Source organism: Maylandia zebra, linkage group LG10, assembly GCF_041146795.1.
Source record: "Maylandia zebra isolate NMK-2024a linkage group LG10, Mzebra_GT3a, whole genome shotgun sequence".
Classification (NCBI taxonomy): Eukaryota; Metazoa; Chordata; class Actinopteri; order Cichliformes; family Cichlidae; genus Maylandia; species Maylandia zebra.
In genome coordinates this window covers 8,082,358-8,099,456 of record NC_135176.1, presented here as the reverse complement: position 1 = coordinate 8,099,456, position 17,099 = coordinate 8,082,358, and the positions used below count along the sequence as shown (strand labels likewise).

Genomic DNA, 17,099 nt, shown 5'->3' with positions numbered 1-17,099 from the left:
TTGTTACTTTGACAACCTTTTTGAGTCTTTCAACAATATTCAGGGGATTTTATCTGAAAGATAAATGAGAGCGTATGAAGTTGTATCACAGCTCAGCAGATGGTGGTAAGTTACCAAAAGCATCATTGTGTTCCCTTTTAAAGATAACTGACGTACTTTATAAAATATTATCCGTTCTGTATCTTCCTGGATCTAAAAAAAAAAAGAAAAGATTTTTGTCACCCATCATTTCTTTCTTCCACTCATCCATCCATTCTCTCCTTGTCAGGGTCGCAGGGGGGCTGGAGCCTATCCCAGCTACCAGGGTAGAGGCAGGGTACACCCTGGACAGGTTGCCAGTCTATTGCAGAGCTAACACATAGAGACAGACAACTATTCGCACTCACATTCACACCTATGGGCAATTTGGAGTCACCAATTAACCCAACCCCACTTACTGCATGTCTTTGGACTGTGGGAGGAAGCCGGAGTACCAGAGTTCTTTAATGTAGGATCCAGTGTGAATGTTTGCAGCAAGCAAACCTGTTTCAGTGTTTACATAAACACCTCAAGCTGGATTTATAGTTCAATTCAATTTTATTTATATAGCGCCAAATCACAACAAAAGTCGCCTCAAGGCGCTTCATAGATACAGAGAAAAACCCAACAATCATATGACCCCCTATGAGCAAGCACTTTGACGACAGTGGGAAGGAAAAACTCCCTTTTAACAGGAAGAAACCTCCGGCAGAACCAGGCTCAGGGAGGGGCGGCCGTCTGCTGCGACTGGTTGGGGTGAGAGAAGGAAGACAGGATAAAAGACATGCTGTGGAAGAGAGACAGAGGTTAATAACAGATATGATTCAATGCAGAGAGGTCTGTTAATACATAGTGAGTGAGAAAGGTGACTGGAAAGGAAAAACTCAATGCATCATGGGAATCCCCCGGCAGCCTACGTCTATTGCATCATAACTAAGGGAGGATTCAGGGTCACCTAGTCCAGCCCTAACTATATGCTTTAGCAAAAAGGAAAGTTTTAAGCCTAATCTTAAAAGTAGAGATAGTGTCTGTCTCCCGAATCCAAACTGGAAACTGGTTCCACAGAAGAGGGGCCTGAAAACAGAAGGCTCTCCCTCCCATTCTACTTTTAAATACTTTAGGAACTACAAGTAGACCTGCAGAGCGAGAGCGAAGTGCTCTAATAGGGTGATATGGTACTACAAGGTCATTAAGATAAGATGGGGCCTGATTATTTAAGACCTTGTATGTGAGGAGCAGGATTTTGAATTCAATTCTGGATTTAACAGGAAGCCAATGAAGGGAAACCAAAACAGGAGAAATATGCGCTCTCTTCCTAGTCCCTGTCAGTACTCTTGCTGCAGCATTTTGGATTAGCTGAAGGCTTTTCAGTGAGTTTTTTGGACATCCTGATAATAATGAATTACAGTAGTCCAGCCTGGAAGTAATAAATGCATGAACTAGTTTTTCAGCGTCACTCTGAGACAGGATATTTCTAATTTTAGAGATGTTGCGCAAATGGGAGAAAGCAGTCTTACATATTTGTTTAATATGTGCGTTGAAGGACATGTCTTGGTCAAAAATGGCTCCAAGGTTCCTCACAGCGTTACTGGAGGCCAAGGTAATGCCATCCAGAGTAAGAATCTGGTTAGATACCATATTTCTAAGCTTTTCAGGGCCAAGTACAATAACCTCAGTTTTATCTGAATTAAGCAGAAAGTTAGCGGCCATCCAGGTCTTTATGTCTTTAAGGCATTCCTGCAGTTTAACTAATTGGTGTGTGTTATCTGGCTTCATGGACAGATAGAGCTGGGTGTCATATGCATAGCAGTGAAAATGTATGCTATGTCTTCTAATGATACTGCCTAAGGGAAGCATGTATAATGTAAACAGAATTGGTCCTAGCACTGAACCCTGTGGAACTCCATAATTAACCTCAGTGTGTGAAGAGGACTCTCCATTTACATGTATAAATTGGAGTAATAACAATAATGGATTGGATTTATATAGCGCTTTTCAAGGCACCCAAAGCGCTTTACAATGCCATTATTCATTCACTCTCACATACTGGTGGAGGCAAGCTACGGTTGTAGCTACAGCTGCCCTGGGGCAGACTGACAGAACCGAGGCGGCCATATCGCGCCATCGGCCCCTCTGGCCAACACCAGTAGGATAAAGTGTCTTGCCCAAGGACACAACGACCAGGACAGAGAGCCCGGGGATCGAACCGGCGACCTTCCGGTTACAGAAGTCTATTAGATAGATATGATACAAACCACTGCAGTGCAGTACCTGTAATACCTACAGCATGTTCTAATCGCTCTAATAGGATATTATGGTCAACAGTATCGAATGCTGCACTAAGGTCTAGCAGGACAAGCACAGAGATGAGTCCATGTCAGAGGCCATAAGAAGATCATTTGTAACCTTCACTAAAGCTGTTTCTGTGCTGTGATGAGCTCTGAAACCTGACTGAAACTCTTCAAATAAACCATTCCTCTGCAGATGATCTGTTAGCTGTTTGACAACTACTCTTTCAAGGATTTTTGATATGAAAGGAAGGTTGGAGATTGGCCTATAATTAGCTAAGACTGCTGGGTCTAGAGATGGCTTTTTGAGTAAAGGTTTAACTACAACCAGCTTGAAGGCCTGTGGTACATAGCCGATTATTAGAGATAGGTTGATCATATTTAAGATCGAAGAATTAATTAATGGCAGGACTTCTTTGAGCAGTTTTGTAGGAATGGGGTCTAAAAGACACGTTGATGGTTTGGAGGAAGTAATTATTGAAGTTAACTCAGAAAGATCAATTGGAGAAAAAGAGTCTAACTTAACATCAATGGTAATAAGAGTAGCTGTAGATAATATTACATCTGTGGGATGATTATTGGTAATTTTTTCTCTAATGATAAAAATTTTATTTGTGAAGAAGTTCATGAAGTCATTACTAGTTAACGTTAAAGGGATGGTTGGCTCAAAAGAGCTCTGACTTTTTGACTTTTTGTCAGCCTGGCTACAGTGCTGAAGAGAAACCTGGGGTTGTTCTTATTTTCTTCAATCAGTGATGAATAGTAAGATGTTCTGGCTTTGCGGAGGGCTTTCTTATAAAGCAGCAAACTATTTCTCCAGGCTAAATGATGATCCTCTAAATTTGTGACACGCCATTTCCTCTCCAGATTACGAGTCATCTGCTTTAGGCTACGTGTTTGAGAATTATACCACGGAGTCAGGTACTTCTGATTAGAGACCTTAGTTTTCAATGGAGCTACAGTATCCAGAGTCGTACGTAGTGAGGAGGTGAAATTATTAACAAGATGATCGACCTCTGTTGGAGTAGCGTTCAGATAGCTGCTCTGCTCTATGTTGGTACAGGGCATTGAAGATGATAACAGTGGCTGGATTATATTCTTAAACTTAGTTACAGCGCTTTCAGAAAGACATCTACTTTGATAAAGTCTACTCTCCACCGCTGTGTAATCAATTATTGTAAATGTAAATGTTATCAGGAAATGATCAGACAGGAGAGGGTTTTCAGGAAACACTGTTAAATGTTCAGTTTCTATGCCATATGTTAAAACAAGATCTAGAGTGTGATAAAAGTGGTGGGTGGGTTCTTTTACATTTTGAGAGAAACCAATTGAGTCTAATAACAGACTAAATGCCACGTTGAGGCTGTCATTTTTAGCATCTACATGGATGTTAAAATCACCCACAATAATTATTTTATCTGAGCTCAGAACTAAATTAGATTAAAGTCTGAGAAATCAGACAGAAACTCTGTGTAAGGCCCAGGTGGATGATAGATGATAACAAGTAAGACTGGTTTCTGAGTTTTACAGCTGGGGTGGACGAGGTTAAGCATCAGGCTTTCAAATGAATTAAAAGTCTGTCTTGGTCTTTCATTAATTAATAGGCTGGTGTGAAAAATTGCTGCCACACCTCCCCCTCGGCCTGTGCTTCGAGGTTTCTGGTAGTTAGAATGACTCGGGGGTGTTGATTCATTTAAACTAACATAATAATCCTGCTGCAACCAGGTTTCTGTAAGGCAGAGTAAATCAATTTGTTGATCAATTATTAAGTCATGTACTAACAGAGACTTGGAGAAGAGAGACCTAATATTTAATAATCCACATTTCACTGTTTTACTCTTTGGTTCAGATGTGGATACTTTATTGTTCTTTCTTTGTAATTGTTTATGTTTAAGTTGTTTGTTGCTGGTTTTTAGTTTGTTTTTTGTCTGTTCGGGAGCTGACACAGTCTCTATGGAGATGGGTTTTTGGGGGGGTAGCAGGAGGAGAGAAGCTGCAGAGAGGCGTGTAAGACTGCAACTCTGCTTCCTGGTCCCAACTCTGGATAGTCATATTTTGGGGGGTTTAATAAATTTGTCCATATTTCTAGAAATGAGAGCTGCTCCATCCAAAGTGGGATGGATGCCGTCTCTCCTAACAAGACCAGGTTTCCTCCAGAAGGTTTGCCAATTATCTATGAAGCCCACATCGTTTCTGGGACACCACTCAGACAGCCAGCAATTTAAGGAGAACATGCGGCTAAACATGTCATTCCTGGTCTGATTGGGGAGGGGACCAGAGAAAACTACTCAGTCTGACATTGTTTTGGCAAAGTTGCACACCGATTCAATATTGATTTTAGTGACCTCCGATTGGCGTAACCGGGTGTCATTACTGCCGACGTGAATTATGATCTTACTGAATTTACGTTTACCCTTAGCCAACAGTTTTAAATTTCCTTCAATGTCGCCTGCTCTGGCCCCTGGAAGACAATTGACTATGGTTGCTGGTGTCTCTAGCTTCACATGTCTGAGAACAGAATCACCAATTACCAGAGTTTGACCCCCGGCGGGTGTGTCGCCGAGTGGGGAAAAACGGTTAGACACATGAACGGGTTGGTGGTGTACCTGGGGCTTCTGTTTAGGACTATGCTTCCTCCTCACCGTGACCCAGCCGCCCTCTTTCCCCAGCTGCTTGGGGTCTGCTGGGAACAGCTAGCGGGGCCTACGCTATCTTCGGCTGCACCAGCTACAGGGGCCTGGCTAGCTATGAGTGAATGAAGGGTGCGAAGCCGAGTCTCCAATTCAGTAATCCTGGCCTCCAGAGCTGCAAATATGCTACATTTGTTACAGATATCATTACTGCTAAAGGAGGCCGAGGAGTAACTAAACATCTGACACAATGAGCAAGAAAGTGCAGGAGGGACAGGTGAAGTAGCCATGGTGCTAACGAGTCGGCTACGAGCTAAGCTAAGCTGAGCTAGCGAAACAGTACAGAGACAGTGAGTGAATACTTTGGCTATAAATTAGGTAGTGAGTACACAGAAAGTGTGCTTCGGATGAAGCAAGTGAAGATTATACTATGAAAAAGAATGTATTTAAAAGTTGTTAATTAAATTGTTGAGCAAATAAGCTACTCAGAAACACCACTATTCCTTCACTCTCACATTCACACACTGGTGGAGGCAAGCTACAGTTGTAGCCACAGCTGCCCTGGGGCTGACTGACAGAACCGAGGCTGCCATATGGCCCTTCTGGCCAACACCAGTAGGCAAGTAGGGTAAAGTGTCTTGCCCAAGGACACAACGACCAGGACAGAGAGCCCAGGGATTGAACCGGCGACCTTCCGGTTACAGATGCGATTCCCAACCCCCTGAGCCACGGACGCCCAATTCATATTGGTCATTCGTGTCACCGGGGCTTCAGGTGAGGTTCTAGCGTCCCCAGCATGTTCATGAGGGTGCGGTTAAACCGTTCAGTTGTCCCGTTGCCCTGTGGGATAGGGCGTGTTGTGGGTCTTAGTGATGCCGGTGTATTTACAAAGCTCCTTCACCACAGCACTTTCAAAATTGCGCCCTTGGTCTGCATGCAATTTCGCTGGGAAGCCAAACCGACAGAAAAAGTTTCTATACAGCACCTTAGAGACTGTGCTGGCTGTTTGGTCTTTAGTGGGGTATGCTTGCGCATAGCGTGAGAAATGGTCAGTGACAACGAGGACATTTTCGATACCACCTTTTGATTTCTCAAGAGTCAAAAACTCCACACAAACTAGCTCCAAGGGGGCACTGCTGTGGATACTGACCAGGGGGGCCCTGAGTTTTTCTTAGGCAGCACCTCTCACATTGCTCGCACCAAGCCTTGATTTCCTGAAACATCCGTGGCCAATAAAATCTCTCCCTTATCATGGTGCTCTCAAAACCAAGGTGGCCTGTGATAGGTTTGTAGCTTGAACCCATCCGCTGGAACGTTGAAGACAATATAATTACACTGCTAAGCAAGACACAAATAGGCAAAGTTCTTCATGTTACTCGTGCACGGGAGAGAACCAGACAGAGCGCCGTTCCTTCGCTTGACCCCAGTAGCTCTCGTCCGTCCTCCCGTAACACTGTCCTTTTATTGAGGTTACATGAATATGCATAGGTTCATTAACATACGACGTCTACATACAAACAAAGAGTACCTTGCCTGTGTGTGTGTGTGTGTGTGTGTGTGTGTGTGTGTGTGTGTGTGTGTGTGTGTGTGTGTTGCTGATCAAAGGGTCAAACATCCTTGGTCAGGAAGAGGGTAGCCTCCCCCTCACCCTAGATGGTTCATCCTAGATAACACGGTGAGGAAGTCCTGCAGTTCATCTAAACAAAGAGCACTTAGACTAGAACAGACGTAGCTACGTTAATCCTACCATAAAACAATTAAAACAAGATGCGACCTCTTCCCGTGCTCCCAGGATGTAGGTGTGCATTCTAGTGTGGAATGCACACCAAGCCTCTGTAGCCTGTTAAAGATCACACAACTTATCACTACACAATTGATTATACACCTCTAAGCATCTATGGTTAAATATTTCTAAGCATAAATGACAATCAACAATACAAACTCTAACATTCCCCCGTTTTTGACCTTTATGCTTGAAAAGTTCCCAGGTATGAATACCTCATGTCTGACAGTTTCAATGCAAACCTTTTTATACTCAGCATATGTCAAATCACCCTAAATTACTGAAAAGGTACACAGTTTAATAAATGTATTAGCAGTTACCCCATTCATTGAGCTCATCTCATGGCAAACTGCATCTTACGAGCAACCAAAGAAATTGTTAATTTAATAGTGAAACTAAAAAAGTAACATTTTCAAAAACATCTCAGCTTGGTGGTGCTTCCTCCGGGTGTGCACATCACATGTCTCTCTGCAGAGTGGTTTAAGCTCTGCAGGGCGTCATGAATGTCTCTTCCAGTTGTTTCCATCACTGTCCATAGGACCAGAGTCCAAATGTATGTAGAATAGACATTCAAACATACCAGTTGGTTTTGTTGTTCGTCAACATGGGTCTCAGCTATTTCCAAGCTGCAGACCTCTCAGCACTCTAGTTTTATGGCCTCTTACCAGCCCCCATCACCTGACTTCAGACCTTCGTCTTGTGAGGGGGATATTTATGACTCCTTAATTGTCCACGCTCTGCAGAAAAAGCTCTCTGTGGAAAGGGTGCTGGGTTCCGTCATCTTACTGCTGTTATGATCCCAGCAGCCTTCAGAGTGTTATCGTATGCACAGTATAGTGGCACAGCATTAGGTGATGTTCATAGGAAACTGCTGTCATCACCACCATAGCTTCTGGTTCCTGTGCTTTCACAGAATCATGATGTCATCCTCGAACTCCTTCTGCGCTGTCGATGGAGCTTGGCACGCTCCCCTCATCCCACGAGTTTTCATGTTCCAACGCTGCTGAAGGTTTAAGGCAGAGCACGTCGTACACCTTAGTTGTCTTCCTCAGCGTCAATATTGAATCTTTCATTTTATTTAAAATCTCCTGGAAGCTCAGTAGCACAGCTCTCTGTGTGATGTCTGCTGTGCTGAAGATGATCTCTGATCCTCCTGAAGCCTCTCTCCTGGCCTCAGCTCCCATCTTGTGGACGATCCTCTCCTCTATTTTGCAGGCAGTTTCATGGTCCTTGCTGTGGCTCCAAGGTCTGATCTCATGATGGGCCCCAACCAGCTTGACCTTTGACCTCAACCACTGCCTGGCTGTCAGCTATGCCTGGAATGGTTCACGCTTCTCACTGGGCCTCTGAAGATTTCTCAGGAGATTACTGCTGCACCTGTATTTCCTTGCTAAGAAGAAAAACTTCTATTTGGAGAGCATGTCAACAATCATCAAACCACATTCTTTAGTTCAGTGAACTTCACTTATAGGCCATCAAAGCCTCATCTGAACATGGATGCACCACTTGCATAGGTTTAATATTTGTAAATAAAACGGCTAATCACACAAATCACTGCAACAATAATAGTAAACATTGTTTAATGTTAATCCTTGCACTCCACCTCTTGACGCATGGACATTCCCATGCGTCAACTCACCAAACCTGGATCCCTGTCTTAAAGAAAAAGATTAGCTAGATCATGTCCCAGGCAACATCAGGGCATCTCCTCTGGAGTAGCTCCGTAACCCTGCAATAAAAGATGTTAGCGTGTGTTGCATATTAAGTTTGCTTAACACCTGGCTCTCCCAGGAGCCTGCATACACACCATCACGGCCTGGAAAGCAAAATCTGGAAGTGAAATCAAACTTCATACCTGTAAACAATTGTATCATAAGGACAAGAAGCATTCAACATCAGCAAGACAAGTGTCATGTGCAGGTTTTCTCAAATCAGTAAACTACAATTATTTTCATAAGTCGCCTCAAACATGGATCATCCCATGTACTCTGTTAACATTAATGTAATCAGTGACTTCTCTTAAGCAAAGTCACTCCACTCATATATTATTATTATGGGTTCAAAAGTGGCCAGCAAATGAGCCCATAATAAACTATTCCATAAATACCGTAATCTCTTATTTGTTTTACTCATGTCACTTGTCCGCTTCAGCTGAATCTACTACAGCATTCTCAAAGAAACAAACATTAGCAATACACATTGACTGTGGTCAGACGGAGGTCAGACACAGGTCAACAGATTCTAGAGGTGCCATAAAACACCATAAAGTTAACACTCGCTGTGGAAACAGTAACACTGGTCTCATCACAGTATGTCTCAAACTATATTAATTTCTCCATCAACATATAGCCTGAAACTACAGTTTTCTTCACACATAAACCCAGAAATCTTGTAGTAGAGAAACATTAGCCAGTATTCCTATAAATCACATGATCAAACACATGAAGAACCGTAATGCTGTAAAAACGAAAATGCAAATGTTAGCGCTTGCGCAGGCGTATGCATACTTTGTCACAGATATCTCTGTGAGCACACAAGCTAGTGAATGACACACACATAGTAAATTCACAGACACAGAAAATGGCATTTAAAATGTTAAATCATCACGCAACCTCGAGTGTTGCTGTCATCTTTCTGCTTCTGTAAAGGGAAGCACACACAGACTCATCTGCACCCCTGCCAGGCGGGGGTCAACTTCACACAGTCGTGTTACATTAGTAAAGTCTTGTCAGCTTTTGTCAGCTTTTACCAGTCAGTCAGTTTGTTTTCCTTTCACTCACTCATTCATGCATTCATTCTTTCTTTCTTTGCTGATAGTGGAACCTATCGTCGCATTTAGTTTCCACTCTCAGCAAAATGACGTCATTTCAAAAAGAAAAAGAAGAACTTTAGTTTGGATTACATCGCTGAATCCTTTTGGACTGGGACCGTCATTTAATAATTGTCCCAAATAAGTGGCTTTCTCCAGAGTCCATTTAAATGTGGAGAACTCACTTGGCACAATTTTCTCGACGACGTGTAGCGCTTTTAATTCCCGACGTGCAGATCTGCTTAAAGAACAGAGATTATCAAACAAAACTTTCAGTGCACTGTGAAAGTATCAAAATAAAAAGGCCTTGTTAAGTCATGACACAAGCTCCTCATCTCAGGAGGGTAAATCATACCATTAGCATGGTTTATCATACCATCATACTAATCGGCAGGCTCAACTTCACAACAAAAGAAAAATCATCAGCTAGATTCACTCCAAATCAACCATCAGCTGCACAACACACAACATAATCCTAATGTCTTATTAGCTATGAGTTTAATTACCAGGTCTGTGCTCTTCACTCATTTAGGCCACAGATCTATTTTATTCAATTTTCCTTTTCCCTTCATCATAAAACATGTGACATGCTGTCATGCACTTCACAAAACAGTCTGTTCTGACGTATTCAGAGTTGTGTATCTAAATACAGGATTCACTCGCACATCAAAGCAGGAAACTCAGTGTTTTAGAGTCTCCACTCAACACACAACAACTCCAACACATCTCATTCACTCGTGCTAGAATTCAGTCACCTTTCATTAATCTAAAACCGATCACTAATTTGCATATCAGCTATTAACCCACTAAGTTGACAGGACGACAGAAAAGCATGTTCAAAATAGTATCACAAAAGACAATTTCCCTCATACAGTAAATTACATGTGCTGCCTCAATCAAGCAGGAAGCTTCTCCCAATTTACCATTTTAACAACTAAATTTATTGTCTGATCACTGGTTGGTCAAACCAGGATCTTTTTTCTCACAAAAGTTAAACTGTTGTCCTGCAACCTGGAGAGTCAATTTTTGCATTGGATAAATTCAGTATTTAATAACAAGTGTCTGCTAAATTGACACTAATTTAACACTGATGAAAGATAACAAGCTAATTTTCATAGCATGGGTGTTTGTGTTATTAGGCAGGTCTAATGCATGTCTGTGGAGCTGCATCTCCAGCAGAGCATGTTCTTAAAGCTGCCTTTCCTACACACTTCTCTGCTATTATTTAATCATTTCTTAACTAATGTGCTATGAGTCTTCATGAGTCATTTTGTGTTTGGAATTGTTAGTAGGGTTAATGCATGTTCTGCTTGTGTGTGTGTGATTTTGTATATGTTTCTATTTTCGCAATGTTTCAGACTCCGTCTCAATTTTCCAACTTAAGCAGTCAGTTTTCTTTTCCCCAGGTTTGCTAACCCAAATTTTGATTTCCCACATTAAATAATTCCTATGTGTTCTCACCTAGTCTTCTCACTCTGTTGTCCTCTCCCACTTCAACAGTCCAACAGCCGGCAGTTCTCCTTCAGCTTTGTCCTGTGTCCCACTGTCTCTTCTTGCCATTTTACTCCACAGGTGGCAAATGTCAAACTCCAACTGTTCAGTTCTCCTCAAACGTTTTCTTCACATGCACAGTGAAGTCACAGCCACTCTCACTATTGTCCTCTGATGCGGTTGACTTTGTGCTAGTGGCTGAAGTGCTGCTGCTGCCTTCCTGGGCGACTTCTTAGCAGCTGCTGCCGGTTTCTTGGCTTTGGCCGCGGCGGGCGTCTTAGCTTTGGTCTCAGTAACCCTGTTCATCTTGAAGGATCCGGAGGCCCCGGTGCCCTTGGTCTGCACCAGAGTGCCCTTCGCCACCAGACTCTTGATGGCGGTCTTGACACGGGCCTTGTTCTTGTCCACATCGTAGCCTCCGGCAGCCAGAGCCTTCTTGAGAGCGGCCACGGCTTTCACAATCAGCTCGCCCACGCTGAGGCCGACCTTCTTGGGCTTGGAAGTCATCGTCTTCTTCTTCTTGGCCTGAACCTCGGCGCAGGGCGTGTTTATGATGGAGCCTTTCCCACCACAGCACTGGCACGTTGAACGCATCATGAAGGGTCCATTTCTTTCATGTCGCTAGCCAGCATGCTAGCTGCATGTGGCTTGCCCGAGTCACTCAGTCCTTTTTGAGCATTTCAACATGCTGCCACCGCCATCTTGCTCGCCCTTCCGTGGAATTCATCCAATCAGACAGGAAGATGGGTTTGCTTTCTTCTGCTGCTGTTTATCCACATTGCTGCTGCTTTGCTGGGACTTTTTGTGCTCAGGACTTGCTGCTGTCTCTTTATCATGGAGCTGCATTCCTTATCTTCAGGGAGGAGTGAGCTCGCTTGTGAGGTTGAGAAACACATGGCACTGTAAATAAGTCAGCCAGAAACTTGGCCTGCATGTTTCCAATGATGTTAAACTATAACTTTCTTCCGACCGCTGCATGTGGAAAATTGATTCAGGTCTGCTTTTCACCTGAAAGTGACAAACTAAGACATTTCATTATTATCATCACTGCTTAATCAACACACATCTCTCTCTCTCTCTGTGTTTTTGTGAACAGTCTTTTCTTAAAAGCAGAAAATGAAATTATAGTTGTTTTTTTTGGTTGATCAACACAAAACCTTTTTCCTATGATTATTTTTTTCTACAATATAAATTCTCCCTCTTATTCACTCTTTTTTTTTTATTTATTTACAATAGCTGGTGACCTGCAAAATCACCGCTGTCACTCACAATCAAAGGCAATTACTCTTGCACAGTGCACAAAAACACTGTGATGTCAGACACATTCACACTCACTTTGTCATCTGCAAAAATAAATCACATGGCTGATGATATGTGCCATGGTGATCCGTAAATATGATCACCAGTTTATTTAACTATTTTTCAACCCAACAAACAAATAATCAAAAACATGATGCTGATGTTATGAACACTCTACACACAAGTCAAGATGCAGGAAAACTGCTCATGGAAACGTTGCACACTCCAGTTATCACAGTTATCATAGCGCTGTTTCCCTCTCTTAGAGTAGTTCTCAGACAGCTCTCGATCTGATAATGTGTAGCCTGCTCATCAGCTCAGAAGAAAAAAAAAAAAAAACTGCAACGCAACATCACACAGTAGTTGCTCTGCCCACAGTGGCAAAGTCTTACACTTTCATATTCAACTCAGCTTCTCCATCATGTACTTTTAGATGTTTCATACAGGGTTCAGCATATTAGTTGTTTTCACAGGTGTGCTGTATATCTCAACAATGGCTCATAATAAGACGACAGTCTTTCACACAGGTCAAGTGCCTCTATGCACTTCATGAGTTTAAATATTTACCTATATCACTTCACCTCACATGTCATTGTACTGAATTTAAGCAACCACAAGCGTAATGTAGATGACTTTTAACAACTATCCACCTCAATTACGTCTATGGTCTGGCACACAGGCTGAAGAGTTAACGTTTTGTGTCAGCAAGGGGTGGGGGGACAGCCACCCACCAGAGCATAGCTGCTGATGTGGGCTGGCCTTCTCCACACGCTCTTCAAGGCTGGTGTGTTTTCTGAAAACTTCTAACATTTTAATCTCCTCCATTTTTAAGCCTGCGATTAACCGCACGGCTCAGGTCCGCGTGAAACCCGCGTGACCGCGCTCGCGTGAACCCGCGCAGCTGTGGAGCCGTCGCTCCCTCTCTTTTTTACATAAATACTTTGTGCTGCCAGGAGCAAAGTCCAGCACAAACGTCTGTCTCCCTCCGACTCACTCTTGGTTGCTTAGAAACCCATGATAACAACAACAGTCGGTGTCACAGACCACATGTTCTGCTCCGCACCACACAACAACAACAACGACGACGACGACAACAAAAACAACACAAAATAGGCCTATCGTCCAGCACAATCTGGACCCCGCGGAACTTCTCAACGCCCCACAAAGTGGCGGAGAACTCACCTCTAGCCACACAAAGTAGCGAGGAACCTCTTGCTCCACAAAGTAGCAAGGAACCCGGGTATCGCTACACAAAGTAGCGAACTTCTCAACGCCTCACACAGTGGCGGAGACTGCACAACGACACGGTTATAGAGTCGGCCTCTTCTCAACGCCTCACACAGTGGCGGAGACTGCACAACGACACGGTTATAGAGTCGGCCTCTTCTCAACGCCTCACACAGTGGCGGAGACTGCACAACGACACGGTTATAGAGTCGGCCTCTTCTCAACGCCTCACACAGTGGCGGAGACTGCACAACGACACGGTTATAGAGTCGGCCTCTTCTCAACGCCTCACACAGTGGCGGAGACTGCACAATGACACGGTTATAGAGTCGGCCTCTTTAAACTTACTTGGCGTTGCTTAGAGTGTAATATCAGCCCGAATCCCGCCGACCGTCATTCATCGAGGAGAAAAGACAGACCGCGAATCCACAGGAACTTCCTGGCTGACGTCAGTCTTTCAGCGTGCCTCTCCTCCCCTCGGTGAATGCGATTCCAGGGCTCCGGCATCGAAGGACCAATTAATGATAGGTTTGTAGCTTGAACCCATCCGCTGGAACGTTGAAGACAATATAATTACACTGCTAAGCAAGACACAAATAGGCAAAGTTCTTCATGTTACTCGTGCACGGGAGAGAACCAGACAGAGCGCCGTTCCTTCGCTTGACCCCAGTAGCTCTCGTCCGTCCTCCCGTAACACTGTCCTTTTATTGAGGTTACATGAATATGCATAGGTTCATTAACATACGACGTCTACATACAAACAAAGAGTACCTTGCCTGTGTGTGTGTGTGTGTGTGTGTGTGTGTGTGTGTGTGTGTGTGTGTGTGTGTGTGTGTGTGTGTGTGTGTGTGTGTGTGTTGCTGATCAAAGGGTCAAACATCCTTGGTCAGGAAGAGGGTAGCCTCCCCCTCACCCTAGATGGTTCATCCTAGATAACACAGTGAGGAAGTCCTGCAGTTCATCTAAACAAAGAGCACTTAGACTAGAACAGACGTAGCTACGTTAATCCTACCATAAAACAATTAAAACAAGATGCGACCTCTTCCCGTGCTCCCAGGATGTAGGTGTGCATTCTAGTGTGGAATGCACACCAAGCCTCTGTAGCCTGTTAAAGATCACACAACTTATCACTACACAATTGATTATACACCTCTAAGCATCTATGGTTAAATATTTCTAAGCATAAATGACAATCAACAATACAAACTCTAACAGCCTGAGTCATCGTGGAGAGCAGTCTTGACTGATATACACAAATCCTCTGGTAGCACCAATTGCTCAACTACTCCCCTTTGGCTGTCTTGGATGCAGCGGTACAGGACGCCATCCCTTACCACTAACCTTCTCCATTCCTTTAAGAGAAGACGCACGTGCCCTCCACCACTGATCCGCTCACTGCGGCTTGGTTTCTGGTTCATACTCTTATAGTGCAAGACAGGGCCAATAACAAGGTCTTTTTTCTGCCCTGCACGGATCTCCTGTTTGGTCATGGTGGGCAAGGATTCCATCCCCACATCCCTGCAAGGCTCAGTGGATATAGGGGGGCCAAGTTCAACTTCCTCCCCTGCAGACGTGCCATGGCCAGTGAGGCTTTGAGTATCCTGGGTAGCCTGTCTCACACCATACCCCTGTTCGTTGACACCCACCCACTGAGGGCATGTCTGTAGGATGTGCGTGACCTCCTGGTTAGACATGCAAGAGAGGGCATCAGCGTTTGTGTTGCTCTGTGCCCTCCGATACTGGACATCAAAATCCAAAGCAGCCAGCCTAGACACCCACCGCTGGCCTGTAGCATCCAGCTTTGCTGAGGACATAACATATTTGAGAGGGTTATTGTCTGTCTGGACAGAGAACCTACGCCCATAGAGGTGGTCGTAGAATTTGTCTGTGACTGCCCATTTGAGAGCAAGGAACTCGAGTTTGTGTGCAGGATACCTTGTCTCTGCTGGGCTCAAACCTCTGCTGGCGAAGGCTATGACCCTCTCAGCTCCCCCTTGGACCTGAGCTAGAACGGCGCCCAGACCTTCCCCTGAGGTCTGGGCGCCCAACACTTCTTTGGGGTTTGTGGGCCTCACCCAGTTTTTCACCCTGCTGATCTTCTCTGGGTCTGTCCAGATCCCCTCAGCAGACACCAAGTGACCCAAATACTGAACCTCCTTTCTCACAAGCTGGCATTTAGAGGGCTTTAACTTCAAGCCATGCTGCAGTCTTTCTAGATGCTCATCAAAGGTTTTGGAGAATATGATAGGTCATCAAGATAGATTAGGAGGTGGGTGAAGTTCAGATCGCCAAAGCAGCAGGCCATGAGTCTCTGAAAGGTGGAGGGAGCATTCTGCAGTCCAAAGGGCATACGATTTGCTTCAAACAGCCCCATAGGGGTGCTGAATGCCGTCTTGTGTTTGTCATGCTCCGCCACCTCTACCTGCCAATAACCAGAAGTGAGGTCAAGGGTGGAGAAGTATCTTGCCTGCCCTAGAGCCTCCAGGGCTTCCTCTATTCTGGGGAGAGGAAAAGCATCTCTCGTGCTACAGGAGTTCAGTTTCCTGTAGTCAATACACAGCCTTAGTGATCCATCTTTCTTGGTTACGATCACGACAGGTGAAGCATATGGACTTTTGCTGGGCCTGATAACTCCCGCTGCCTCCATTTCTGTCAGCAACCTTCTCACATCCTGCCACTGTGATGGGGGGATCTTACGGTAAGGCAGTCGAAATGGCTTAGAGTCGACCAGAGGGATTTCATGTTGCACAGTCTTTGTATGGCCATAATCCATGGGGTGCTGTGAGAACACACCTATGTTCCTTTCCACAAGCTCTTTAAGAAGGGAACGCTGGTGCTCATTTTTGACGTCTGCTCCACTTAAATCCACTTCCTGGCTTGCCACAACGTGGTCCATACCCAGGCATACTTCTCTGCCTCCGCTAATGTGATGACTGCCCCACACCCTGTCTGAAAAGTCCACAATACTTTCCACCAGAGATGCCTTGGCCAGATGCGTGTGAGGCTTGATAGTGATAGCATGCTGGGCGAGGTTCATCACTCTTACCAGGGCACATCCTTTCTTTACATCAGCAAGAACTCTGGCGACAAGGATGTCTTGGCTGAGCTGCAGGGAGGGGTGACCTTCAATTAGGGCTGTATAAGTCTTTCTTTGTGGTCTAGCTTTGTAAAGAGAGGATTCGCTAACCCTTTTGGCTAAACAAGTAATTTGTACTGTTATTGTGTATTTGTCCTCATCTATGATTTCTAAGAGCATTTCATGTTGTTTCTCAGTTTTACCCTACTTCAACTGGCCTAAGTAAAGGGAGTGAAGTCAAACCCTCTTGTCTGCGTGGTCATTTTGAAGAGGAGTTTAGTCTGAATGTCGACTCTAGCAAGGCGTTAGAGGCAGAGGACATTACAGCTATATTTAAAAAAACAGAAGTTACATTGTCAGTACAGTGGAAATACATTTCACATAAATAATTTAGTGCTGAACAAGAATTAAAATGTTTAAAAACGAGTTAATTTTATGATGTTTGTAAATGTAGTTAAAAATGAAGTACAGAAGTATT

At 44.2% G+C, this 17,099-nt stretch overlaps 1 pseudogene; it reads right to left on the bottom strand.

Moving 5' to 3' along the window:
* Window positions 1-10,599: 10,599 nt before the first annotated feature.
* On the bottom strand, window positions 10,600-13,843 carry LOC112435366 (histone H1 pseudogene; annotated as a pseudogene).
* Window positions 13,844-17,099: the final 3,256 nt, after the last annotated feature.